Source organism: Oncorhynchus mykiss, unplaced genomic scaffold, assembly GCF_013265735.2.
Source record: "Oncorhynchus mykiss isolate Arlee unplaced genomic scaffold, USDA_OmykA_1.1 un_scaffold_636, whole genome shotgun sequence".
NCBI classification, from domain to species: domain Eukaryota; kingdom Metazoa; phylum Chordata; class Actinopteri; order Salmoniformes; family Salmonidae; genus Oncorhynchus; species Oncorhynchus mykiss.
Window position 1 is genome coordinate 15,001 of NW_023494083.1, and position 20,000 is coordinate 35,000.

The 20,000-nt window shown below is 45.5% G+C and overlaps 57 non-coding genes and 3 pseudogenes across 57 annotated transcripts; all 60 read right to left on the reverse strand.

The window, feature by feature from the left end:
- Positions 1–207: 207 nt before the first annotated feature.
- Positions 208–326, reverse strand: LOC118960764. Its single transcript, XR_005048644.1, has one exon. It is a non-coding gene; the product is annotated as a 5S ribosomal RNA (ribosomal RNA).
- Positions 327–502: 176 nt separating this feature from the next.
- Positions 503–621, reverse strand: LOC118960765. The gene has a single exon (XR_005048645.1). It is a non-coding gene; the product is annotated as a 5S ribosomal RNA (ribosomal RNA).
- A 177-nt stretch (positions 622–798) lies between these two features.
- Positions 799–917, reverse strand: LOC118960766. Its single transcript, XR_005048646.1, has one exon. It is a non-coding gene; the product is annotated as a 5S ribosomal RNA (ribosomal RNA).
- Positions 918–1,173: 256 nt separating this feature from the next.
- Positions 1,174–1,292, reverse strand: LOC118960767. The gene has a single exon (XR_005048647.1). It is a non-coding gene; the product is annotated as a 5S ribosomal RNA (ribosomal RNA).
- A 177-nt stretch (positions 1,293–1,469) lies between these two features.
- Positions 1,470–1,587, reverse strand: LOC118960718. The gene has a single exon (XR_005048617.1). It is a non-coding gene; the product is annotated as a 5S ribosomal RNA (ribosomal RNA).
- A 253-nt stretch (positions 1,588–1,840) lies between these two features.
- Positions 1,841–1,959, reverse strand: LOC118960768. Its single transcript, XR_005048648.1, has one exon. It is a non-coding gene; the product is annotated as a 5S ribosomal RNA (ribosomal RNA).
- Positions 1,960–2,136: 177 nt separating this feature from the next.
- LOC118960769 lies at positions 2,137–2,255 on the reverse strand. Its single transcript, XR_005048649.1, has one exon. It is a non-coding gene; the product is annotated as a 5S ribosomal RNA (ribosomal RNA).
- Positions 2,256–2,680: 425 nt separating this feature from the next.
- LOC118960770 lies at positions 2,681–2,799 on the reverse strand. The gene has a single exon (XR_005048650.1). It is a non-coding gene; the product is annotated as a 5S ribosomal RNA (ribosomal RNA).
- A 177-nt stretch (positions 2,800–2,976) lies between these two features.
- Positions 2,977–3,095, reverse strand: LOC118960771. Its single transcript, XR_005048651.1, has one exon. It is a non-coding gene; the product is annotated as a 5S ribosomal RNA (ribosomal RNA).
- A 425-nt stretch (positions 3,096–3,520) lies between these two features.
- Positions 3,521–3,637, reverse strand: LOC118960735 (annotated as a pseudogene).
- Positions 3,638–3,896: 259 nt separating this feature from the next.
- Positions 3,897–4,015, reverse strand: LOC118960772. Its single transcript, XR_005048652.1, has one exon. It is a non-coding gene; the product is annotated as a 5S ribosomal RNA (ribosomal RNA).
- Positions 4,016–4,192: 177 nt separating this feature from the next.
- LOC118960774 lies at positions 4,193–4,311 on the reverse strand. The gene has a single exon (XR_005048654.1). It is a non-coding gene; the product is annotated as a 5S ribosomal RNA (ribosomal RNA).
- A 177-nt stretch (positions 4,312–4,488) lies between these two features.
- Positions 4,489–4,605, reverse strand: LOC118960731 (annotated as a pseudogene).
- Positions 4,606–4,863: 258 nt separating this feature from the next.
- LOC118960775 lies at positions 4,864–4,982 on the reverse strand. The gene has a single exon (XR_005048655.1). It is a non-coding gene; the product is annotated as a 5S ribosomal RNA (ribosomal RNA).
- Positions 4,983–5,158: 176 nt separating this feature from the next.
- LOC118960776 lies at positions 5,159–5,277 on the reverse strand. Its single transcript, XR_005048656.1, has one exon. It is a non-coding gene; the product is annotated as a 5S ribosomal RNA (ribosomal RNA).
- A 176-nt stretch (positions 5,278–5,453) lies between these two features.
- LOC118960777 lies at positions 5,454–5,572 on the reverse strand. Its single transcript, XR_005048657.1, has one exon. It is a non-coding gene; the product is annotated as a 5S ribosomal RNA (ribosomal RNA).
- Positions 5,573–5,832: 260 nt separating this feature from the next.
- Positions 5,833–5,951, reverse strand: LOC118960778. Its single transcript, XR_005048658.1, has one exon. It is a non-coding gene; the product is annotated as a 5S ribosomal RNA (ribosomal RNA).
- Positions 5,952–6,128: 177 nt separating this feature from the next.
- Positions 6,129–6,247, reverse strand: LOC118960590. The gene has a single exon (XR_005048489.1). It is a non-coding gene; the product is annotated as a 5S ribosomal RNA (ribosomal RNA).
- A 260-nt stretch (positions 6,248–6,507) lies between these two features.
- On the reverse strand, positions 6,508–6,626 carry LOC118960591. The gene has a single exon (XR_005048490.1). It is a non-coding gene; the product is annotated as a 5S ribosomal RNA (ribosomal RNA).
- Positions 6,627–6,803: 177 nt separating this feature from the next.
- Positions 6,804–6,922, reverse strand: LOC118960592. Its single transcript, XR_005048491.1, has one exon. It is a non-coding gene; the product is annotated as a 5S ribosomal RNA (ribosomal RNA).
- Positions 6,923–7,181: 259 nt separating this feature from the next.
- Positions 7,182–7,300, reverse strand: LOC118960593. The gene has a single exon (XR_005048492.1). It is a non-coding gene; the product is annotated as a 5S ribosomal RNA (ribosomal RNA).
- A 177-nt stretch (positions 7,301–7,477) lies between these two features.
- LOC118960594 lies at positions 7,478–7,596 on the reverse strand. Its single transcript, XR_005048493.1, has one exon. It is a non-coding gene; the product is annotated as a 5S ribosomal RNA (ribosomal RNA).
- A 177-nt stretch (positions 7,597–7,773) lies between these two features.
- LOC118960596 lies at positions 7,774–7,892 on the reverse strand. Its single transcript, XR_005048495.1, has one exon. It is a non-coding gene; the product is annotated as a 5S ribosomal RNA (ribosomal RNA).
- A 177-nt stretch (positions 7,893–8,069) lies between these two features.
- On the reverse strand, positions 8,070–8,188 carry LOC118960597. Its single transcript, XR_005048496.1, has one exon. It is a non-coding gene; the product is annotated as a 5S ribosomal RNA (ribosomal RNA).
- A 176-nt stretch (positions 8,189–8,364) lies between these two features.
- On the reverse strand, positions 8,365–8,483 carry LOC118960598. Its single transcript, XR_005048497.1, has one exon. It is a non-coding gene; the product is annotated as a 5S ribosomal RNA (ribosomal RNA).
- Positions 8,484–8,743: 260 nt separating this feature from the next.
- LOC118960599 lies at positions 8,744–8,862 on the reverse strand. The gene has a single exon (XR_005048498.1). It is a non-coding gene; the product is annotated as a 5S ribosomal RNA (ribosomal RNA).
- A 177-nt stretch (positions 8,863–9,039) lies between these two features.
- LOC118960600 lies at positions 9,040–9,158 on the reverse strand. The gene has a single exon (XR_005048499.1). It is a non-coding gene; the product is annotated as a 5S ribosomal RNA (ribosomal RNA).
- A 259-nt stretch (positions 9,159–9,417) lies between these two features.
- Positions 9,418–9,536, reverse strand: LOC118960601. Its single transcript, XR_005048500.1, has one exon. It is a non-coding gene; the product is annotated as a 5S ribosomal RNA (ribosomal RNA).
- A 177-nt stretch (positions 9,537–9,713) lies between these two features.
- On the reverse strand, positions 9,714–9,832 carry LOC118960602. The gene has a single exon (XR_005048501.1). It is a non-coding gene; the product is annotated as a 5S ribosomal RNA (ribosomal RNA).
- Positions 9,833–10,009: 177 nt separating this feature from the next.
- Positions 10,010–10,128, reverse strand: LOC118960603. Its single transcript, XR_005048502.1, has one exon. It is a non-coding gene; the product is annotated as a 5S ribosomal RNA (ribosomal RNA).
- Positions 10,129–10,305: 177 nt separating this feature from the next.
- Positions 10,306–10,424, reverse strand: LOC118960604. Its single transcript, XR_005048503.1, has one exon. It is a non-coding gene; the product is annotated as a 5S ribosomal RNA (ribosomal RNA).
- A 176-nt stretch (positions 10,425–10,600) lies between these two features.
- On the reverse strand, positions 10,601–10,719 carry LOC118960605. Its single transcript, XR_005048504.1, has one exon. It is a non-coding gene; the product is annotated as a 5S ribosomal RNA (ribosomal RNA).
- A 177-nt stretch (positions 10,720–10,896) lies between these two features.
- On the reverse strand, positions 10,897–11,015 carry LOC118960607. The gene has a single exon (XR_005048506.1). It is a non-coding gene; the product is annotated as a 5S ribosomal RNA (ribosomal RNA).
- Positions 11,016–11,275: 260 nt separating this feature from the next.
- LOC118960608 lies at positions 11,276–11,394 on the reverse strand. The gene has a single exon (XR_005048507.1). It is a non-coding gene; the product is annotated as a 5S ribosomal RNA (ribosomal RNA).
- Positions 11,395–11,571: 177 nt separating this feature from the next.
- Positions 11,572–11,690, reverse strand: LOC118960609. Its single transcript, XR_005048508.1, has one exon. It is a non-coding gene; the product is annotated as a 5S ribosomal RNA (ribosomal RNA).
- A 258-nt stretch (positions 11,691–11,948) lies between these two features.
- Positions 11,949–12,067, reverse strand: LOC118960610. The gene has a single exon (XR_005048509.1). It is a non-coding gene; the product is annotated as a 5S ribosomal RNA (ribosomal RNA).
- Positions 12,068–12,325: 258 nt separating this feature from the next.
- Positions 12,326–12,443, reverse strand: LOC118960727 (annotated as a pseudogene).
- Positions 12,444–12,619: 176 nt separating this feature from the next.
- LOC118960611 lies at positions 12,620–12,738 on the reverse strand. The gene has a single exon (XR_005048510.1). It is a non-coding gene; the product is annotated as a 5S ribosomal RNA (ribosomal RNA).
- Positions 12,739–12,915: 177 nt separating this feature from the next.
- Positions 12,916–13,034, reverse strand: LOC118960612. Its single transcript, XR_005048511.1, has one exon. It is a non-coding gene; the product is annotated as a 5S ribosomal RNA (ribosomal RNA).
- Positions 13,035–13,211: 177 nt separating this feature from the next.
- On the reverse strand, positions 13,212–13,330 carry LOC118960613. The gene has a single exon (XR_005048512.1). It is a non-coding gene; the product is annotated as a 5S ribosomal RNA (ribosomal RNA).
- A 177-nt stretch (positions 13,331–13,507) lies between these two features.
- LOC118960614 lies at positions 13,508–13,626 on the reverse strand. The gene has a single exon (XR_005048513.1). It is a non-coding gene; the product is annotated as a 5S ribosomal RNA (ribosomal RNA).
- Positions 13,627–13,885: 259 nt separating this feature from the next.
- Positions 13,886–14,004, reverse strand: LOC118960615. Its single transcript, XR_005048514.1, has one exon. It is a non-coding gene; the product is annotated as a 5S ribosomal RNA (ribosomal RNA).
- Positions 14,005–14,181: 177 nt separating this feature from the next.
- Positions 14,182–14,300, reverse strand: LOC118960616. Its single transcript, XR_005048515.1, has one exon. It is a non-coding gene; the product is annotated as a 5S ribosomal RNA (ribosomal RNA).
- A 176-nt stretch (positions 14,301–14,476) lies between these two features.
- LOC118960618 lies at positions 14,477–14,595 on the reverse strand. The gene has a single exon (XR_005048517.1). It is a non-coding gene; the product is annotated as a 5S ribosomal RNA (ribosomal RNA).
- Positions 14,596–14,850: 255 nt separating this feature from the next.
- LOC118960619 lies at positions 14,851–14,969 on the reverse strand. The gene has a single exon (XR_005048518.1). It is a non-coding gene; the product is annotated as a 5S ribosomal RNA (ribosomal RNA).
- A 260-nt stretch (positions 14,970–15,229) lies between these two features.
- Positions 15,230–15,348, reverse strand: LOC118960620. Its single transcript, XR_005048519.1, has one exon. It is a non-coding gene; the product is annotated as a 5S ribosomal RNA (ribosomal RNA).
- A 177-nt stretch (positions 15,349–15,525) lies between these two features.
- On the reverse strand, positions 15,526–15,644 carry LOC118960621. The gene has a single exon (XR_005048520.1). It is a non-coding gene; the product is annotated as a 5S ribosomal RNA (ribosomal RNA).
- Positions 15,645–15,821: 177 nt separating this feature from the next.
- On the reverse strand, positions 15,822–15,940 carry LOC118960622. Its single transcript, XR_005048521.1, has one exon. It is a non-coding gene; the product is annotated as a 5S ribosomal RNA (ribosomal RNA).
- Positions 15,941–16,116: 176 nt separating this feature from the next.
- On the reverse strand, positions 16,117–16,234 carry LOC118960721. The gene has a single exon (XR_005048620.1). It is a non-coding gene; the product is annotated as a 5S ribosomal RNA (ribosomal RNA).
- A 176-nt stretch (positions 16,235–16,410) lies between these two features.
- Positions 16,411–16,529, reverse strand: LOC118960623. Its single transcript, XR_005048522.1, has one exon. It is a non-coding gene; the product is annotated as a 5S ribosomal RNA (ribosomal RNA).
- Positions 16,530–16,788: 259 nt separating this feature from the next.
- On the reverse strand, positions 16,789–16,907 carry LOC118960624. The gene has a single exon (XR_005048523.1). It is a non-coding gene; the product is annotated as a 5S ribosomal RNA (ribosomal RNA).
- A 177-nt stretch (positions 16,908–17,084) lies between these two features.
- LOC118960625 lies at positions 17,085–17,203 on the reverse strand. Its single transcript, XR_005048524.1, has one exon. It is a non-coding gene; the product is annotated as a 5S ribosomal RNA (ribosomal RNA).
- Positions 17,204–17,379: 176 nt separating this feature from the next.
- Positions 17,380–17,498, reverse strand: LOC118960626. The gene has a single exon (XR_005048525.1). It is a non-coding gene; the product is annotated as a 5S ribosomal RNA (ribosomal RNA).
- Positions 17,499–17,756: 258 nt separating this feature from the next.
- On the reverse strand, positions 17,757–17,875 carry LOC118960627. The gene has a single exon (XR_005048526.1). It is a non-coding gene; the product is annotated as a 5S ribosomal RNA (ribosomal RNA).
- Positions 17,876–18,135: 260 nt separating this feature from the next.
- LOC118960629 lies at positions 18,136–18,254 on the reverse strand. Its single transcript, XR_005048528.1, has one exon. It is a non-coding gene; the product is annotated as a 5S ribosomal RNA (ribosomal RNA).
- Positions 18,255–18,431: 177 nt separating this feature from the next.
- LOC118960630 lies at positions 18,432–18,550 on the reverse strand. Its single transcript, XR_005048529.1, has one exon. It is a non-coding gene; the product is annotated as a 5S ribosomal RNA (ribosomal RNA).
- Positions 18,551–18,727: 177 nt separating this feature from the next.
- LOC118960631 lies at positions 18,728–18,846 on the reverse strand. The gene has a single exon (XR_005048530.1). It is a non-coding gene; the product is annotated as a 5S ribosomal RNA (ribosomal RNA).
- Positions 18,847–19,106: 260 nt separating this feature from the next.
- On the reverse strand, positions 19,107–19,225 carry LOC118960632. Its single transcript, XR_005048531.1, has one exon. It is a non-coding gene; the product is annotated as a 5S ribosomal RNA (ribosomal RNA).
- A 177-nt stretch (positions 19,226–19,402) lies between these two features.
- On the reverse strand, positions 19,403–19,521 carry LOC118960633. The gene has a single exon (XR_005048532.1). It is a non-coding gene; the product is annotated as a 5S ribosomal RNA (ribosomal RNA).
- Positions 19,522–19,781: 260 nt separating this feature from the next.
- LOC118960634 lies at positions 19,782–19,900 on the reverse strand. Its single transcript, XR_005048533.1, has one exon. It is a non-coding gene; the product is annotated as a 5S ribosomal RNA (ribosomal RNA).
- Between the last annotated feature and the right edge of the window lie 100 nt (positions 19,901–20,000).

Sequence of the window (20,000 nt, forward strand, 5' to 3'; positions counted from 1 at the left end):
AGCTGTTGCATTTCCACCATTTAGATAAGCATCTTTGTGTCACTCAAAAGTGGAAGAAATTGCATATACTGTAGCCATAATTTGTAGCACAGATTGTTGGATGAAATACAAACTAACCTTGCTTACTTATTTCAAAGCGAGGGCACATATTTCAGCCTTGTGGAAAAAACGGACAAAGAGTTGAAATTCCACAAGGCAGTGACAAAAAGCTTACAGCACCTGGTATTCCCAGGCGGTCTCCCATCCAAGTACTAACCAGGCCCGACCCTGCTTAGCTTCCGAGATCGGACGAGATCAGGCGTACTCAGGCCGGTGTGGCCGTAAGCGAAAGGCAATCTCAAAAGTGGATGAAATTGCATATACTGTAGCCATAATTTGTAGCACAGATTGTTGGATGAAATACAAACTAACCTTGCTTACTTATTTCAAAGCGAGGGCACATATTTCAGCCTTGTGGGAAAAAACGGACAAAGAGTTGAAATTCCACAAGGCAGTGACAAAAAGCTTACAGCACCTGGTATTCCCAGGCGGTCTCCCATCCAAGTACTAACCAGGCCCGACCCTGCTTAGCTTCCGAGATCGGACGAGATCAGGCGTACTCAGGCCGGTGTGGCCGTAAGCGAAAGGCAATCTCAAAAAGTGGATGAAATTGCATATACTGTAGCCATAATTTGTAGCACAGATTGTTGGATGAAATACAAACTAACCTTGCTTACTTATTTCAAAGCGAGGGCACATATTTCAGCCTTGTGGGAAAAAACGGACAAAGAGTTGAAATTCCACAAGGCAGTGACAAAAAGCTTACAGCACCTGGTATTCCCAGGCGGTCTCCCATCCAAGTACTAACCAGGCCCGACCCTGCTTAGCTTCCGAGATCGGACGAGATCAGGCGTACTCAGGCCGGTGTGGCCGTAAGCGAGAACTATCTCTTGGTGCACATGTAAAGTCAAAGTGAGCCTGATTAACAGCTGTTGCATTTCCACCATTTAGATAAGCATCTTTGTGTCACTCAAAAGTGGAAGAAATTGCATATACTGTAGCCATAATTTGTAGCACAGATTGTTGGATGAAATACAAACTAACCTTGCTTACTTATTTCAAAGCGAGGGCACATATTTCAGCCTTGTGGGAAAAACGGACAAAGAGTTGAAATTCCACAAGGCAGTGACAAAAAGCTTACAGCACCTGGTATTCCCAGGCGGTCTCCCATCCAAGTACTAACCAGGCCCGACCCTGCTTAGCTTCCGAGATCGGACGAGATCAGGCGTACTCAGGCCGGTGTGGCCGTAAGCGAAAGGCAATCTCAAAAAGTGGATGAAATTGCATATACTGTAGCCATAATTTGTAGCACAGATTGTTGGATGAAATACAAACTAACCTTGCTTACTTATTTCAAAGCGAGGGCACATATTTCAGCCTTGTGGGAAAAAACGGACAAAGAGTTGAAATTCCACAAGGCAGTGACAAAAAGCTTACAGCACCTGGTATTCCCAGGCGGTCTCCCATCCAAGTACTAACCAGGCCCGACCCTGCTTAGCTTCCGAGATCGGACGAGATCAGGCGTACTCAGGCCGGTTGGCCGTAAGCGAAACTATCTCTTGGTGCACCTGTAAAGTCAAAGTGCCTGATTACAGCTGTTGCATTTCACCATTTAGATAAGCATCTTTGTGTCACTCAAAAAGTGGAAGAAATTGCATATACTGTAGCCATAATTTGTAGCACAGATTGTTGGATGAAATACAAACTAACCTTGCTTACTTATTTCAAAGCGAGGGCACATATTTCAGCCTTGTGGGAAAAAACGGACAAAGAGTTGAAATTCCACAAGGCAGTGACAAAAAGCTTACAGCACCTGGTATTCCCAGGCGGTCTCCCATCCAAGTACTAACCAGGCCCGACCCTGCTTAGCTTCCGAGATCGGACGAGATCAGGCGTACTCAGGCCGGTGTGGCCGTAAGCGAAAGGCAATCTCAAAAAGTGGATGAAATTGCATATACTGTAGCCATAATTTGTAGCACAGATTGTTGGATGAAATACAAACTAACCTTGCTTACTTATTTCAAAGCGAGGGCACATATTTCAGCCTTGTGGGAAAAAACGGACAAAGAGTTGAAATTCCACAAGGCAGTGACAAAAAGCTTACAGCACCTGGTATTCCCAGGCGGTCTCCCATCCAAGTACTAACCAGGCCCGACCCTGCTTAGCTTCCGAGATCGGACGAGATCAGGCGTACTCAGGCCGGTGTGGCCGTAAGCGAAAGGCAATCTCAAAAAGTGGATGAAATTGCATATACTGTAGCCATAATTTGTAGCACAGATTGTTGGATGAAATACAAACTAACCTTGCTTACTTATTTCAAAGCGAGGGCACATATTTCAGCCTTGTGGGAAAAAACGGACAAAGAGTTGAAATTCCACAAGGCAGTGACAAAAAGCTTACAGCACCTGGTATTCCCAGGCGGTCTCCCATCCAAGTACTAACCAGGCCCGACCCTGCTTAGCTTCCGAGATCGGACGAGATCAGCGAAGAAATTGCATATACTGTAGCCATAATTTGTAGCACAGATTGTTGGATGAAATACAAACTAACCTTGCTTACTTATTTCAAAGCGAGGGCACATATTTCAGCCTTGTGGGAAAAAACGGACAAAGAGTTGAAATTCCACAAGGCAGTGACAAAAAGCTTACAGCACCTGGTATTCCCAGGCGGTCTCCCATCCAAGTACTAACCAGGCCCGACCCTGCTTAGCTTCCGAGATCGGACGAGATCAGGCGTACTCAGGCCGGTGTGGCCGTAAGCGAAAGGCAATCTCAAAAAGTGGATGAAATTGCATATACTGTAGCCATAATTTGTAGCACAGATTGTTGGATGAAATACAAACTAACCTTGCTTACTTATTTCAAAGCGAGGGCACATATTTCAGCCTTGTGGGAAAAAACGGACAAAGAGTTGAAATTCCACAAGGCAGTGACAAAAAGCTTACAGCACCTGGTATTCCCAGGCGGTCTCCCATCCAAGTACTAACCAGGCCCGACCCTGCTTAGCTTCCGAGATCGGACGAGATCAGGCGTACTCAGGCCGGTGTGGCCGTAAGCGAAAGGCAATCTCAAAAAGTGGATGAAATTGCATATACTGTAGCCATAATTTGTAGCACAGATTGTTGGATGAAATACAAACTAACCTTGCTTACTTATTTCAAAGCGAGGGCACATATTTCAGCCTTGTGGGAAAAAACGGACAAAGAGTTGAAATTCCACAAGGCAGTGACAAAAAGCTTACAGCACCTGGTATTCCCAGGCGGTCTCCCATCCAAGTACTAACCAGGCCCGACCCTGCTTAGCTTCCGAGATCGGACGAGATCAGGCGAAGAAATTGCATATACTGTAGCCATAATTTGTAGCACAGATTGTTGGATGAAATACAAACTAACCTTGCTTACTTATTTCAAAGCGAGGGCACATATTTCAGCCTTGTGGGAAAAAACGGACAAAGAGTTGAAATTCCACAAGGCAGTGACAAAAGCTTACAGCACCTGGTATTCCCAGGCGGTCTCCCATCCAAGTACTAACCAGGCCCGACCCTGCTTAGCTTCCGAGATCGGACGAGATCAGCGTACTCAGGCCGTGTGGCCGTAAGCGGAAACTATCTCTTGGTGCACTATGTAAAGTCAAAGTGAGCCTGATTAACAGCTGTTGCATTTCCACCATTTAGATAAGCATCTTTGTGTCACTCAAAAAGTGGAAGAAATTGCATATACTGTAGCCATAATTTGTAGCACAGATTGTTGGATGAAATACAAACTAACCTTGCTTACTTATTTCAAAGCGAGGGCACATATTTCAGCCTTGTGGGAAAAAACGGACAAAGAGTTGAAATTCCACAAGGCAGTGACAAAAAGCTTACAGCACCTGGTATTCCCAGGCGGTCTCCCATCCAAGTACTAACCAGGCCCGACCCTGCTTAGCTTCCGAGATCGGACGAGATCAGGCGTACTCAGGCCGGTGTGGCCGTAAGCGAAAGGCAATCTCAAAAAGTGGATGAAATTGCATATACTGTAGCCATAATTTGTAGCACAGATTGTTGGATGAAATACAAACTAACCTTGCTTACTTATTTCAAAGCGAGGGCACATATTTCAGCCTTGTGGGAAAAAACGGACAAAGAGTTGAAATTCCACAAGGCAGTGACAAAAAGCTTACAGCACCTGGTATTCCCAGGCGGTCTCCCATCCAAGTACTAACCAGGCCCGACCCTGCTTAGCTTCCGAGATCGGACGAGATCAGGCGTACTCAGGCCGGTGTGGCCGTAAGCGAAAGGCAATCTCAAAAAGTGGATGAAATTGCATATACTGTAGCCATAATTTGTAGCACAGATTGTTGGATGAAATACAAACTAACCTTGCTTACTTATTTCAAAGCGAGGGCACATATTTCAGCCTTGTGGGAAAAAACGGACAAAGAGTTGAAATTCCACAAGGCAGTGACAAAAAGCTTACAGCACCTGGTATTCCCAGGCGGTCTCCCATCCAAGTACTAACCAGGCCCGACCCTGCTTAGCTTCCGAGATCGGACGAGATCAGGCGTACTCAGCCGTGTGGCCGTAAGCGAGAAACTATCTCTTGGTGCACTATGTAAAGTCAAAGTGAGCCTGATTAACAGCTGTTGCATTTCCACCATTTAGATAAGCATCTTTGTGTCATCAAAAGTGGATGAAATTGCATATACTGTAGCCATAATTTGTAGCACAGATTGTTGGATGAAATACAAACTAACCTTGCTTACTTATTTCAAAGCGAGGGCACATATTTCAGCCTTGTGGGAAAAAACGGACAAAGAGTTGAAATTCCACAAGGCAGTGACAAAAAGCTTACAGCACCTGGTATTCCCAGGCGGTCTCCCATCCAAGTACTAACCAGGCCCGACCCTGCTTAGCTTCCGAGATCGGACGAGATCAGGCGTACTCAGGCCGGTGTGGCCGTAAGCGAAAGGCAATCTCAAAAAGTGGATGAAATTGCATATACTGTAGCCATAATTTGTAGCACAGATTGTTGGATGAAATACAAACTAACCTTGCTTACTTATTTCAAAGCGAGGGCACATATTTCAGCCTTGTGGGAAAAACGGACAAAGAGTTGAAATTCCACAAGGCAGTGACAAAAAGCTTACAGCACCTGGTATTCCCAGGCGGTCTCCCATCCAAGTACTAACCAGGCCCGACCCTGCTTAGCTTCCGAGATCGGACGAGATCAGGCGTACTCAGGCCGGTGTGGCCGTAAGCGAAAGGCAATCTCAAAAGTGGATGAAATTGCATATACTGTAGCCATAATTTGTAGCACAGATTGTTGGATGAAATACAAACTAACCTTGCTTACTTATTTCAAAGCGAGGGCACATATTTCAGCCTTGTGGGAAAAAACGGACAAAGAGTTGAAATTCCACAAGGCAGTGACAAAAAGCTTACAGCACCTGGTATTCCCAGGCGGTCTCCCATCCAAGTACTAACCAGGCCCGACCCTGCTTAGCTTCCGAGATCGGACGAGATCAGGCGTACTCAGGCCGGTGTGGCCGTAAGCGAGAAACTATCTCTTGGTGCACTATGTAAAGTCAAAGTGAGCCTGATTAACAGCTGTTGCATTTCCACCATTTAGATAAGCATCTTTGTGTCACTCAAAAAGTGGAAGAAATTGCATATACTGTAGCCATAATTTGTAGCACAGATTGTTGGATGAAATACAAACTAACCTTGCTTACTTATTTCAAAGCGAGGGCACATATTTCAGCCTTGTGGGAAAAAACGGACAAAGAGTTGAAATTCCACAAGGCAGTGACAAAAAGCTTACAGCACCTGGTATTCCCAGGCGGTCTCCCATCCAAGTACTAACCAGGCCCGACCCTGCTTAGCTTCCGAGATCGGACGAGATCAGGCGTACTCAGGCCGGTGTGGCCGTAAGCGAAAGGCAATCTCAAAAAGTGGATGAAATTGCATATACTGTAGCCATAATTTGTAGCACAGATTGTTGGATGAAATACAAACTAACCTTGCTTACTTATTTCAAAGCGAGGGCACATATTTCAGCCTTGTGGGAAAAAACGGACAAAGAGTTGAAATTCCACAAGGCAGTGACAAAAAGCTTACAGCACCTGGTATTCCCAGGCGGTCTCCCATCCAAGTACTAACCAGGCCCGACCCTGCTTAGCTTCCGAGATCGGACGAGATCAGGCGTACTCAGGCCGGTGTGGCCGTAAGCGAGAAACTATCTCTTGGTGCACTATGTAAAGTCAAAGTGAGCCTGATTAACAGCTGTTGCATTTCCACCATTTAGATAAGCATCTTTGTGTCACTCAAAAAGTGGATGAAATTGCATATACTGTAGCCATAATTTGTAGCACAGATTGTTGGATGAAATACAAACTAACCTGCTTACTTATTCTTCAAGCGAGGGCACATATTTCAGCCTTGTGGGAAAAAACGGACAAAGAGTTGAAATTCCACAAGGCAGTGACAAAAAGCTTACAGCACCTGGTATTCCCAGGCGGTCTCCCATCCAAGTACTAACCAGGCCCGACCCTGCTTAGCTTCCGAGATCGGACGAGATCAGGCGTACTCAGGCCGGTGTGGCCGTAAGCGAAAGGCAATCTCAAAAAGTGGATGAAATTGCATATACTGTAGCCATAATTTGTAGCACAGATTGTTGGATGAAATACAAACTAACCTTGCTTACTTATTTCAAAGCGAGGGCACATATTTCAGCCTTGTGGGAAAAAACGGACAAAGAGTTGAAATTCCACAAGGCAGTGACAAAAAGCTTACAGCACCTGGTATTCCCAGGCGGTCTCCCATCCAAGTACTAACCAGGCCCGACCCTGCTTAGCTTCCGAGATCGGACGAGATCAGGCGTACTCAGGCCGGTGTGGCCGTAAGCGAGAAACTATCTCTTGGTGCACTATGTAAAGTCAAAGTGAGCCTGATTAACAGCTGTTGCATTTCCACCATTTAGATAAGCATCTTTGTGTCACTCAAAAGTGGAAGAAATTGCATATACTGTAGCCATAATTTGTAGCACAGATTGTTGGATGAAATACAAACTAACCTTGCTTACTTATTTCAAAGCGAGGGCACATATTTCAGCCTTGTGGGAAAAAACGGACAAAGAGTTGAAATTCCACAAGGCAGTGACAAAAAGCTTACAGCACCTGGTATTCCCAGGCGGTCTCCCATCCAAGTACTAACCAGGCCCGACCCTGCTTAGCTTCCGAGATCGGACGAGATCAGGCGTACTCAGGCCGGTGTGGCCGTAAGCGAAAGGCAATCTCAAAAAGTGGATGAAATTGCATATACTGTAGCCATAATTTGTAGCACAGATTGTTGGATGAAATACAAACTAACCTTGCTTACTTATTTCAAAGCGAGGGCACATATTTCAGCCTTGTGGGAAAAAACGGACAAAGAGTTGAAATTCCACAAGGCAGTGACAAAAAGCTTACAGCACCTGGTATTCCCAGGCGGTCTCCCATCCAAGTACTAACCAGGCCCGACCCTGCTTAGCTTCCGAGATCGGACGAGATCAGGCGTACTCAGGCCGGTGTGGCCGTAAGCGAAAGGCAATCTCAAAAAGTGGATGAAATTGCATATACTGTAGCCATAATTTGTAGCACAGATTGTTGGATGAAATACAAACTAACCTTGCTTACTTATTTCAAAGCGAGGGCACATATTTCAGCCTTGTGGGAAAAAACGGACAAAGAGTTGAAATTCCACAAGGCAGTGACAAAAAGCTTACAGCACCTGGTATTCCCAGGCGGTCTCCCATCCAAGTACTAACCAGGCCCGACCCTGCTTAGCTTCCGAGATCGGACGAGATCAGGCGTACTCAGGCCGGTGTGGCCGTAAGCGAAAGGCAATCTCAAAAAGTGGATGAAATTGCATATACTGTAGCCATAATTTGTAGCACAGATTGTTGGATGAAATACAAACTAACCTTGCTTACTTATTTCAAAGCGAGGGCACATATTTCAGCCTTGTGGGAAAAAACGGACAAAGAGTTGAAATTCCACAAGGCAGTGACAAAAAGCTTACAGCACCTGGTATTCCCAGGCGGTCTCCCATCCAAGTACTAACCAGGCCCGACCCTGCTTAGCTTCCGAGATCGGACGAGATCAGGCGTACTCAGGCCGGTGTGGCCGTAAGCGAAAGGCAATCTCAAAAAGTGGATGAAATTGCATATACTGTAGCCATAATTTGTAGCACAGATTGTTGGATGAAATACAAACTAACCTTGCTTACTTATTTCAAAGCGAGGGCACATATTTCAGCCTTGTGGGAAAAACGGACAAAGAGTTGAAATTCCACAAGGCAGTGACAAAAAGCTTACAGCACCTGGTATTCCCAGGCGGTCTCCCATCCAAGTACTAACCAGGCCCGACCCTGCTTAGCTTCCGAGATCGGACGAGATCAGGCGTACTCAGGCCGGTGTGGCCGTAAGCGAGAAACTATCTCTTGGTGCACTATGTAAAGTCAAAGTGAGCCTGATTAACAGCTGTTGCATTTCCACCATTTAGATAAGCATCTTTGTGTCACTCAAAAAGTGGAAGAAATTGCATATACTGTAGCCATAATTTGTAGCACAGATTGTTGGATGAAATACAAACTAACCTTGCTTACTTATTTCAAAGCGAGGGCACATATTTCAGCCTTGTGGGAAAAAACGGACAAAGAGTTGAAATTCCACAAGGCAGTGACAAAAAGCTTACAGCACCTGGTATTCCCAGGCGGTCTCCCATCCAAGTACTAACCAGGCCCGACCCTGCTTAGCTTCCGAGATCGGACGAGATCAGGCGTACTCAGGCCGGTGTGGCCGTAAGCGAAAGGCAATCTCAAAAAGTGGATGAAATTGCATATACTGTAGCCATAATTTGTAGCACAGATTGTTGGATGAAATACAAACTAACCTTGCTTACTTATTTCAAAGCGAGGGCACATATTTCAGCCTTGTGGGAAAAAACGGACAAAGAGTTGAAATTCCACAAGGCAGTGACAAAAAGCTTACAGCACCTGGTATTCCCAGGCGGTCTCCCATCCAAGTACTAACCAGGCCCGACCCTGCTTAGCTTCCGAGATCGGACGAGATCAGGCGTACTCAGGCCGGTGTGGCCGTAAGCGAGAAACTATCTCTTGGTGCACTATGTAAAGTCAAAGTGAGCCTGATTAACAGCTGTTGCATTTCCACCATTTAGATAAGCATCTTTGTGTCACTCAAAAGTGGAAGAAATTGCATATACTGTAGCCATAATTTGTAGCACAGATTGTTGGATGAAATACAAACTAACCTTGCTTACTTATTTCAAAGCGAGGGCACATATTTCAGCCTTGTGGGAAAAAACGGACAAAGAGTTGAAATTCCACAAGGCAGTGACAAAAAGCTTACAGCACCTGGTATTCCCAGGCGGTCTCCCATCCAAGTACTAACCAGGCCCGACCCTGCTTAGCTTCCGAGATCGGACGAGATCAGGCGTACTCAGGCCGGTGTGGCCGTAAGCGAAAGGCAATCTCAAAAAGTGGATGAAATTGCATATACTGTAGCCATAATTTGTAGCACAGATTGTTGGATGAAATACAAACTAACCTTGCTTACTTATTTCAAAGCGAGGGCACATATTTCAGCCTTGTGGGAAAAAACGGACAAAGAGTTGAAATTCCACAAGGCAGTGACAAAAAGCTTACAGCACCTGGTATTCCCAGGCGGTCTCCCATCCAAGTACTAACCAGGCCCGACCCTGCTTAGCTTCCGAGATCGGACGAGATCAGGCGTACTCAGGCCGGTGTGGCCGTAAGCGAAAGGCAATCTCAAAAAGTGGATGAAATTGCATATACTGTAGCCATAATTTGTAGCACAGATTGTTGGATGAAATACAAACTAACCTTGCTTACTTATTTCAAAGCGAGGGCACATATTTCAGCCTTGTGGGAAAAAACGGACAAAGAGTTGAAATTCCACAAGGCAGTGACAAAAAGCTTACAGCACCTGGTATTCCCAGGCGGTCTCCCATCCAAGTACTAACCAGGCCCGACCCTGCTTAGCTTCCGAGATCGGACGAGATCAGGCGTACTCAGGCCGGTGTGGCCGTAAGCGAAAGGCAATCTCAAAAAGTGGATGAAATTGCATATACTGTAGCCATAATTTGTAGCACAGATTGTTGGATGAAATACAAACTAACCTTGCTTACTTATTTCAAAGCGAGGGCACATATTTCAGCCTTGTGGGAAAAAACGGACAAAGAGTTGAAATTCCACAAGGCAGTGACAAAAAGCTTACAGCACCTGGTATTCCCAGGCGGTCTCCCATCCAAGTACTAACCAGGCCCGACCCTGCTTAGCTTCCGAGATCGGACGAGATCAGGCGTACTCAGGCCGGTGTGGCCGTAAGCGAAAGCAATCTCAAAAAGTGGATGAAATTGCATATACTGTAGCCATAATTTGTAGCACAGATTGTTGGATGAAATACAAACTAACCTTGCTTACTTATTTCAAAGCGAGGGCACATATTTCAGCCTTGTGGGAAAAAACGGACAAAGAGTTGAAATTCCACAAGGCAGTGACAAAAAGCTTACAGCACCTGGTATTCCCAGGCGGTCTCCCATCCAAGTACTAACCAGGCCCGACCCTGCTTAGCTTCCGAGATCGGACGAGATCAGGCGTACTCAGGCCGGTGTGGCCGTAAGCGAAAGGCAATCTCAAAAAGTGGATGAAATTGCATATACTGTAGCCATAATTTGTAGCACAGATTGTTGGATGAAATACAAACTAACCTTGCTTACTTATTTCAAAGCGAGGGCACATATTTCAGCCTTGTGGGAAAAAACGGACAAAGAGTTGAAATTCCACAAGGCAGTGACAAAAAGCTTACAGCACCTGGTATTCCCAGGCGGTCTCCCATCCAAGTACTAACCAGGCCCGACCCTGCTTAGCTTCCGAGATCGGACGAGATCAGGCGTACTCAGGCCGGTGTGGCCGTAAGCGAGAAACTATCTCTTGGTGCACTATGTAAAGTCAAAGTGAGCCTGATTAACAGCTGTTGCATTTCCACCATTTAGATAAGCATCTTTGTGTCACTCAAAAAGTGGAAGAAATTGCATATACTGTAGCCATAATTTGTAGCACAGATTGTTGGATGAAATACAAACTAACCTTGCTTACTTATTTCAAAGCGAGGGCACATATTTCAGCCTTGTGGGAAAAAACGGACAAAGAGTTGAAATTCCACAAGGCAGTGACAAAAAGCTTACAGCACCTGGTATTCCCAGGCGGTCTCCCATCCAAGTACTAACCAGGCCCGACCCTGCTTAGCTTCCGAGATCGGACGAGATCAGGCGTACTCAGGCCGGTGTGGCCGTAAGCGAAAGGCAATCTCAAAAAGTGGATGAAATTGCATATACTGTAGCCATAATTTGTAGCACAGATTGTTGGATGAAATACAAACTAACCTTGCTTACTTATTTCAAAGCGAGGGCACATATTTCAGCCTTGTGGGAAAAAACGGACAAAGAGTTGAAATTCCACAAGGCAGTGACAAAAAGCTTACAGCACCTGGTATTCCCAGGCGGTCTCCCATCCAAGTACTAACCAGGCCCGACCCTGCTTAGCTTCCGAGATCGGACGAGATCAGGCGTACTCAGGCCGGTGTGGCCGTAAGCGAGAAACTATCTCTTGGTGCACTATGTAAAGTCAAAGTGAGCCTGATTAACAGCTGTTGCATTTCACCATTTAGATAAGCATCTTTGTGTCACTCAAAAGTGGAAGAAATTGCATATACTGTAGCCATAATTTGTAGCACAGATTGTTGGATGAAATACAAACTAACCTTGCTTACTTATTTCAAAGCGAGGGCACATATTTCAGCCTTGTGGGAAAAAACGGACAAAGAGTTGAAATTCCACAAGGCAGTGACAAAAAGCTTACAGCACCTGGTATTCCCAGGCGGTCTCCCATCCAAGTACTAACCAGGCCCGACCCTGCTTAGCTTCCGAGATCGGACGAGATCAGGCGTACTCAGGCCGGTGTGGCCGTAAGCGAGAAACTATCTCTTGGTGCACTATGTAAAGTCAAAGTGAGCCTGATTAACAGCTGTTGCATTTCCACCATTTAGATAAGCATCTTTGTGTCACTCAAAAAGTGGAGAAATTGCATATACTGTAGCCATAATTTGTAGCACAGATTGTTGGATGAAATACAAACTAACCTTGCTTACTTATTTCAAAGCGAGGGCACATATTTCAGCCTTGTGGAAAAAACGGACAAAGAGTTGAAATTCCACAAGGCAGTGACAAAAAGCTTACAGCACCTGGTATTCCCAGGCGGTCTCCCATCCAAGTACTAACCAGGCCCGACCCTGCTTAGCTTCCGAGATCGGACGAGATCAGGCGTACTCAGGCCGTGTGGCCGTAAGCGAAAGCAATCTCAAAAAGTGGATGAAATTGCATATACTGTAGCCATAATTTGTAGCACAGATTGTTGGATGAAATACAAACTAACCTTGCTTACTTATTTCAAAGCGAGGGCACATATTTCAGCCTTGTGGGAAAAAACGGACAAAGAGTTGAAATTCCACAAGGCAGTGACAAAAAGCTTACAGCACCTGGTATTCCCAGGCGGTCTCCCATCCAAGTACTAACCAGGCCCGACCCTGCTTAGCTTCCGAGATCGGACGAGATCAGGCGTACTCAGGCCGGTGTGGCCGTAAGCGAAAGGCAATCTCAAAAAGTGGATGAAATTGCATATACTGTAGCCATAATTTGTAGCACAGATTGTTGGATGAAATACAAACTAACCTTGCTTACTTATTTCAAAGCGAGGGCACATATTTCAGCCTTGTGGGAAAAAACGGACAAAGAGTTGAAATTCCACAAGGCAGTGACAAAAAGCTTACAGCACCTGGTATTCCCAGGCGGTCTCCCATCCAAGTACTAACCAGGCCCGACCCTGCTTAGCTTCCGAGATCGGACGAGATCAGGCGTACTCAGGCCGGTGTGGCCGTAAGCGAAAGGCAATCTCAAAAAGTGGATGAAATTGCATATACTGTAGCCATAATTTGTAGCACAGATTGTTGGATGAAATACAAACTAACCTTGCTTACTTATTTCAAAGCGAGGGCACATATTTCAGCCTTGTGGGAAAAAACGGACAAAGAGTTGAAATTCCACAAGGCAGTGACAAAAAGCTTACAGCACCTGGTATTCCCAGGCGGTCTCCCATCCAAGTACTAACCAGGCCCGACCCTGCTTAGCTTCCGAGATCGGACGAGATCAGGCGTACTCAGGCCGGTGTGGCCGTAAGCGAAAGGCAATCTCAAAAAGTGGATGAAATTGCATATACTGTAGCCATAATTTGTAGCACAGATTGTTGGATGAAATACAAACTAACCTTGCTTACTTATTTCAAAGCGAGGGCACATATTTCAGCCTTGTGGGAAAAAACGGACAAAGAGTTGAAATTCCACAAGGCAGTGACAAAAAGCTTACAGCACCTGGTATTCCCAGGCGGTCTCCCATCCAAGTACTAACCAGGCCCGACCCTGCTTAGCTTCCGAGATCGGACGAGATCAGGCGTACTCAGGCCGGTGTGGCCGTAAGCGAGAAACTATCTCTTGGTGCACTATGTAAAGTCAAAGTGAGCCTGATTAACAGCTGTTGCATTTCCACCATTTAGATAAGCATCTTTGTGTCACTCAAAAAGTGGAAGAAATTGCATATACTGTAGCCATAATTTGTAGCACAGATTGTTGGATGAAATACAAACTAACCTTGCTTACTTATTTCAAAGCGAGGGCACATATTTCAGCCTTGTGGGAAAAACGGACAAAGAGTTGAAATTCCACAAGGCAGTGACAAAAAGCTTACAGCACCTGGTATTCCCAGGCGGTCTCCCATCCAAGTACTAACCAGGCCCGACCCTGCTTAGCTTCCGAGATCGGACGAGATCAGGCGTACTCAGGCCGGTGTGGCCGTAAGCGAAAGGCAATCTCAAAAAGTGGATGAAATTGCATATACTGTAGCCATAATTTGTAGCACAGATTGTTGGATGAAATACAAACTAACCTTGCTTACTTATTTCAAAGCGAGGGCACATATTTCAGCCTTGTGGGAAAAAACGGACAAAGAGTTGAAATTCCACAAGGCAGTGACAAAAAGCTTACAGCACCTGGTATTCCCAGGCGGTCTCCCATCCAAGTACTAACCAGGCCCGACCCTGCTTAGCTTCCGAGATCGGACGAGATCAGGCGTACTCAGGCCGGTGTGGCCGTAAGCGAAAGGCAATCTCAAAAAGTGGATGAAATTGCATATACTGTAGCCATAATTTGTAGCACAGATTGTTGGATGAAATACAAACTAACCTTGCTTACTTATTTCAAAGCGAGGGCACATATTTCAGCCTTGTGGGAAAAACGGACAAAGAGTTGAAATTCCACAAGGCAGTGACAAAAAGCTTACAGCACCTGGTATTCCCAGGCGGTCTCCCATCCAAGTACTAACCAGGCCCGACCCTGCTTAGCTTCCGAGATCGGACGAGATCAGGCGTACTCAGGCCGGTGTGGCCGTAAGCGAAAACTATCTCTTGGTGCACTATGTAAAGTCAAGTGAGCCTGATTAACAGCTGTTGCATTTCCACCATTTAGATAAGCATCTTTGTGTCACTCAAAAAGTGAAGAATTGCATATACTGTAGCCATAATTTGTAGCACAGATTGTTGGATGAAATACAAACTAACCTTGCTTACTTATTTCAAAGCGAGGGCACATATTTCAGCCTTGTGGGAAAAAACGGACAAAGAGTTGAAATTCCACAAGGCAGTGACAAAAGCTTACAGCACCTGGTATTCCCAGGCGGTCTCCCATCCAAGTACTAACCAGGCCCGACCCTGCTTAGCTTCCGAGATCGGACGAGATCAGGCGTACTCAGGCCGGTGTGGCCGTAAGCGAGAAACTATCTCTTGGTGCACTATGTAAAGTCAAAGTGAGCCTGATTAACAGCTGTTGCATTTCCACCATTTAGATAAGCATCTTTGTGTCACTCAAAAAGTGGAAGAAATTGCATATACTGTAGCCATAATTTGTAGCACAGATTGTTGGATGAAATACAAACTAACCTTGCTTACTTATTTCAAAGCGAGGGCACATATTTCAGCCTTGTGGGAAAAAACGGACAAAGAGTTGAAATTCCACAAGGCAGTGACAAAAAGCTTACAGCACCTGGTATTCCCAGGCGGTCTCCCATCCAAGTACTAACCAGGCCCGACCCTGCTTAGCTTCCGAGATCGGACGAGATCAGGCGTACTCAGGCCGGTGTGGCCGTAAGCGAAAGGCAATCTCAAAAAGTGGATGAAATTGCATATACTGTAGCCATAATTTGTAGCACAGATTGTTGGATGAAATACAAACTAACCTTGCTTACTTATTTCAAAGCGAGGGCACATATTTCAGCCTTGTGGGAAAAAACGGACAAAGAGTTGAAATTCCACAAGGCAGTGACAAAAAGCTTACAGCACCTGGTATTCCCAGGCGGTCTCCCATCCAAGTACTAACCAGGCCCGACCCTGCTTAGCTTCCGAGATCGGACGAGATCAGGCGTACTCAGGCCGGTGTGGCCGTAAGCGAAAGGCAATCTCAAAAAGTGGATGAAATTGCATATACTGTAGCCATAATTTGTAGCACAGATTGTTGGATGAAATACAAACTAACCTTGCTTACTTATTTCAAAGCGAGGGCACATATTTCAGCCTTGTGGGAAAAAACGGACAAAGAGTTGAAATTCCACAAGGCAGTGACAAAAAGCTTACAGCACCTGGTATTCCCAGGCGGTCTCCCATCCAAGTACTAACCAGGCCCGACCCTGCTTAGCTTCCGAGATCGGACGAGATCAGGCGTACTCAGGCCGGTGTGGCCGTAAGCGAAAGGCAATCTCAAAAAGTGGATGAAATTGCATATACTGTAGCCATAATTTGTAGCACAGATTGTTGGATGAAATACAAACTAACCTTGCTTACTTATTTCAAAGCGAGGGCACATATTTCAGCCTTGTGGAAAAAACGGACAAAGAGTTGAAATTCCACAAGGCAGTGACAAAAAGCTTACAGCACCTGGTATTCCCAGCGGTCTCCCATCCAAGTACTAACCAGGCCCGACCCTGCTTAGCTTCCGAGATCGGACGAGATCAGGCGTACTCAGGCCGGTGTGGCCGTAAGCGAAAGGCAATCTCAAAAAGTGGATGAAATTGCATATACTGTAGCCATAATTTGTAGCACAGATTGTTGGATGAAATACAAACTAACCTTGCTTACTTATTTCAAAGCGAGGGCACATATTTCAGCCTTGTGGAAAAAACGGACAAAGAGTTGAAATTCCACAAGGCAGTGACAAAAAGCTTACAGCACCTGGTATTCCCAGGCGGTCTCCCATCCAAGTACTAACCAGGCCCGACCCTGCTTAGCTTCCGAGATCGGACGAGATCAGGCGTACTCAGGCCGGTGTGGCCGTAAGCGAGAAACTATCTCTTGGTGCACTATGTAAAGTCAAAGTGAGCCTGATTAACAGCTGTTGCATTTCCACCATTTAGATAAGCATCTTTGTGTCACTCAAAAAGTGGAAGAAATTGCATATACTGTAGCCATAATTTGTAGCACAGATTGTTGGATGAAATACAAACTAACCTTGCTTACTTATTTCAAAGCGAGGGCACATATTTCAGCCTTGTGGGAAAAACGGACAAAGAGTTGAAATTCCACAAGGCAGTGACAAAAAGCTTACAGCACCTGGTATTCCCAGGCGGTCTCCCATCCAAGTACTAACCAGGCCCGACCCTGCTTAGCTTCCGAGATCGGACGAGATCAGGCGTACTCAGGCCGGTGTGGCCGTAAGCGAAAGGCAATCTCAAAAAGTGGATGAAATTGCATATACTGTAGCCATAATTTGTAGCACAGATTGTTGGATGAAATACAAACTAACCTTGCTTACTTATTTCAAAGCGAGGGCACATATTTCAGCCTTGTGGGAAAAAACGGACAAAGAGTTGAAATTCCACAAGGCAGTGACAAAAAGCTTACAGCACCTGGTATTCCCAGGCGGTCTCCCATCCAAGTACTAACCAGGCCCGACCCTGCTTAGCTTCCGAGATCGGACGAGATCAGGCGTACTCAGGCCGGTGTGGCCGTAAGCGAAAGGCAATCTCAAAAAGTGGATGAAATTGCATATACTGTAGCCATAATTTGTAGCACAGATTGTTGGATGAAATACAAACTAACCTTGCTTACTTATTTCAAAGCGAGGGCACATATTTCAGCCTTGTGGGAAAAACGGACAAAGAGTTGAAATTCCACAAGGCAGTGACAAAAAGCTTACAGCACCTGGTATTCCCAGGCGGTCTCCCATCCAAGTACTAACCAGGCCCGACCCTGCTTAGCTTCCGAGATCGGACGAGATCAGGCGTACTCAGGCCGGTGTGGCCGTAAGCGAGAAACTATCTCTTGGTGCACTATGTAAAGTCAAAGTGAGCCTGATTAACAGCTGTTGCATTTCCACCATTTAGATAAGCATCTTTGTGTCACTCAAAAGTGGAAGAAATTGCATATACTGTAGCCATAATTTGTAGCACAGATTGTTGGATGAAATACAAACTAACCTTGCTTACTTATTTCAAAGCGAGGGCACATATTTCAGCCTTGTGGGAAAAACGGACAAAGAGTTGAAATTCCACAAGGCAGTGACAAAAAGCTTACAGCACCTGGTATTCCCAGGCGGTCTCCCATCCAAGTACTAACCAGGCCCGACCCTGCTTAGCTTCCGAGATCGGACGAGATCAGGCGTACTCAGGCCGGTGTGGCCGTAAGCGAGAAACTATCTCTTGGTGCACTATGTAAAGTCAAAGTGAGCCTGATTAACAGCTGTTGCATTTCCACCATTTAGATAAGCATCTTTGTGTCACTCAAAAAGTGGAAGAAATTGCATATACTGTAGCCATAATTTGTAGCACAGATTGTTGGATGAAATACAAACTAACCTTGCTTACTTATTTCAAAGCGAGGGCACATATTTCAGCCTTGTGGGAAAAAACGGACAAAGAGTTGAAATTCCACAAGGCAGTGACAAAAAGCTTACAGCACCTGGTATTCCCAGGCGGTCTCCCATCCAAGTACTAACCAGGCCCGACCCTGCTTAGCTTCCGAGATCGGACGAGATCAGGCGTACTCAGGCCGGTGTGGCCGTAAGCGAAAGGCAATCTCAAAAAGTGGATGAAATTGCATATACTGTAGCCATAATTTGTAGCACAGATTGTTGGATGAAATACAAACTAACCTTGCTTACTTATTTCAAAGCGAGGGCACATATTTCAGCCTTGTGGGAAAAAACGGACAAAGAGTTGAAATTCCACAAGGCAGTGACAAAAAGCTTACAGCACCTGGTATTCCCAGGCGGTCTCCCATCCAAGTACTAACCAGGCCCGACCCTGCTTAGCTTCCGAGATCGGACGAGATCAGGCGTACTCAGGCCGGTGTGGCCGTAAGCGAAAGGCAATCTCAAAAAGTGGATGAAATTGCATATACTGTAGCCATAATTTGTAGCACAGATTGTTGGATGAAATACAAACTAACCTTGCTTACTTATTTCAAAGCGAGGGCACATATTTCAGCCTTGTGGGAAAAAACGGACAAAGAGTTGAAATTCCACAAGGCAGTGACAAAAAGCTTACAGCACCTGGTATTCCCAGGCGGTCTCCCATCCAAGTACTAACCAGGCCCGACCCTGCTTAGCTTCCGAGATCGGACGAGATCAGGCGTACTCAGGCCGGTGTGGCCGTAAGCGAGAAACTATCTCTTGGTGCACTATGTAAAGTCAAAGTGAGCCTGATTAACAGCTGTTGCATTTCCACCATTTAGATAAGCATCTTTGTGTCACTCAAAAAGTGGAAGAAATTGCATATACTGTAGCCATAATTTGTAGCACAGATTGTTGGATGAAATACAAACTAACCTTGCTTACTTATTTCAAAGCGAGGGCACATATTTCAGCCTTGTGGGAAAAAACGGACAAAGAGTTGAAATTCCACAAGGCAGTGACAAAAAGCTTACAGCACCTGGTATTCCCAGGCGGTCTCCCATCCAAGTACTAACCAGGCCCGACCCTGCTTAGCTTCCGAGATCGGACGAGATCAGGCGTACTCAGGCCGGTGTGGCCGTAAGCGAAAGGCAATCTCAAAAAGTGGATGAAATTGCATATACTGTAGCCATAATTTGTAGCACAGATTGTTGGATGAAATACAAACTAACCTTGCTTACTTATTTCAAAGCGAGGGCACATATTTCAGCCTTGTGGGAAAAAACGGACAAAGAGTTGAAATTCCACAAGGCAGTGACAAAAAGCTTACAGCACCTGGTATTCCCAGGCGGTCTCCCATCCAAGTACTAACCAGGCCCGACCCTGCTTAGCTTCCGAGATCGGACGAGATCAGGCGTACTCAGGCCGGTGTGGCCGTAAGCGAGAAACTATCTCTTGGTGCACTATGTAAAGTCAAAGTGAGCCTGATTAACAGCTGTTGCATTTCCACCATTTAGATAAGCATCTTTGTGTCACTCAAAAAGTGGAAGAAATTGCATATACTGTAGCCATAATTTGTAGCACAGATTGTTGGATGAAATACAAACTAACCTTGCTTACTTATTTCAAAGCGAGGGCACATATTTCAGCCTTGTGGGAAAAAACGGACAAAGAGTTGAAATTCCACAAGGCAGTGACAAAAAGCTTACAGCACCTGGTATTCCCAGGCGGTCTCCCATCCAAGTACTAACCAGGCCCGACCCTGCTTAGCTTCCGAGATCGGACGAGATCAGGCGTACTCAGGCCGGTGTGGCCGTAAGCGAAAGGCAATCTCAAAAAGTGGATGAAATTGCATATACTGTAGCCATAATTTGTAGCACAGATTGTTGGATGAAATACAAACTAACCTTGCTTACTTATT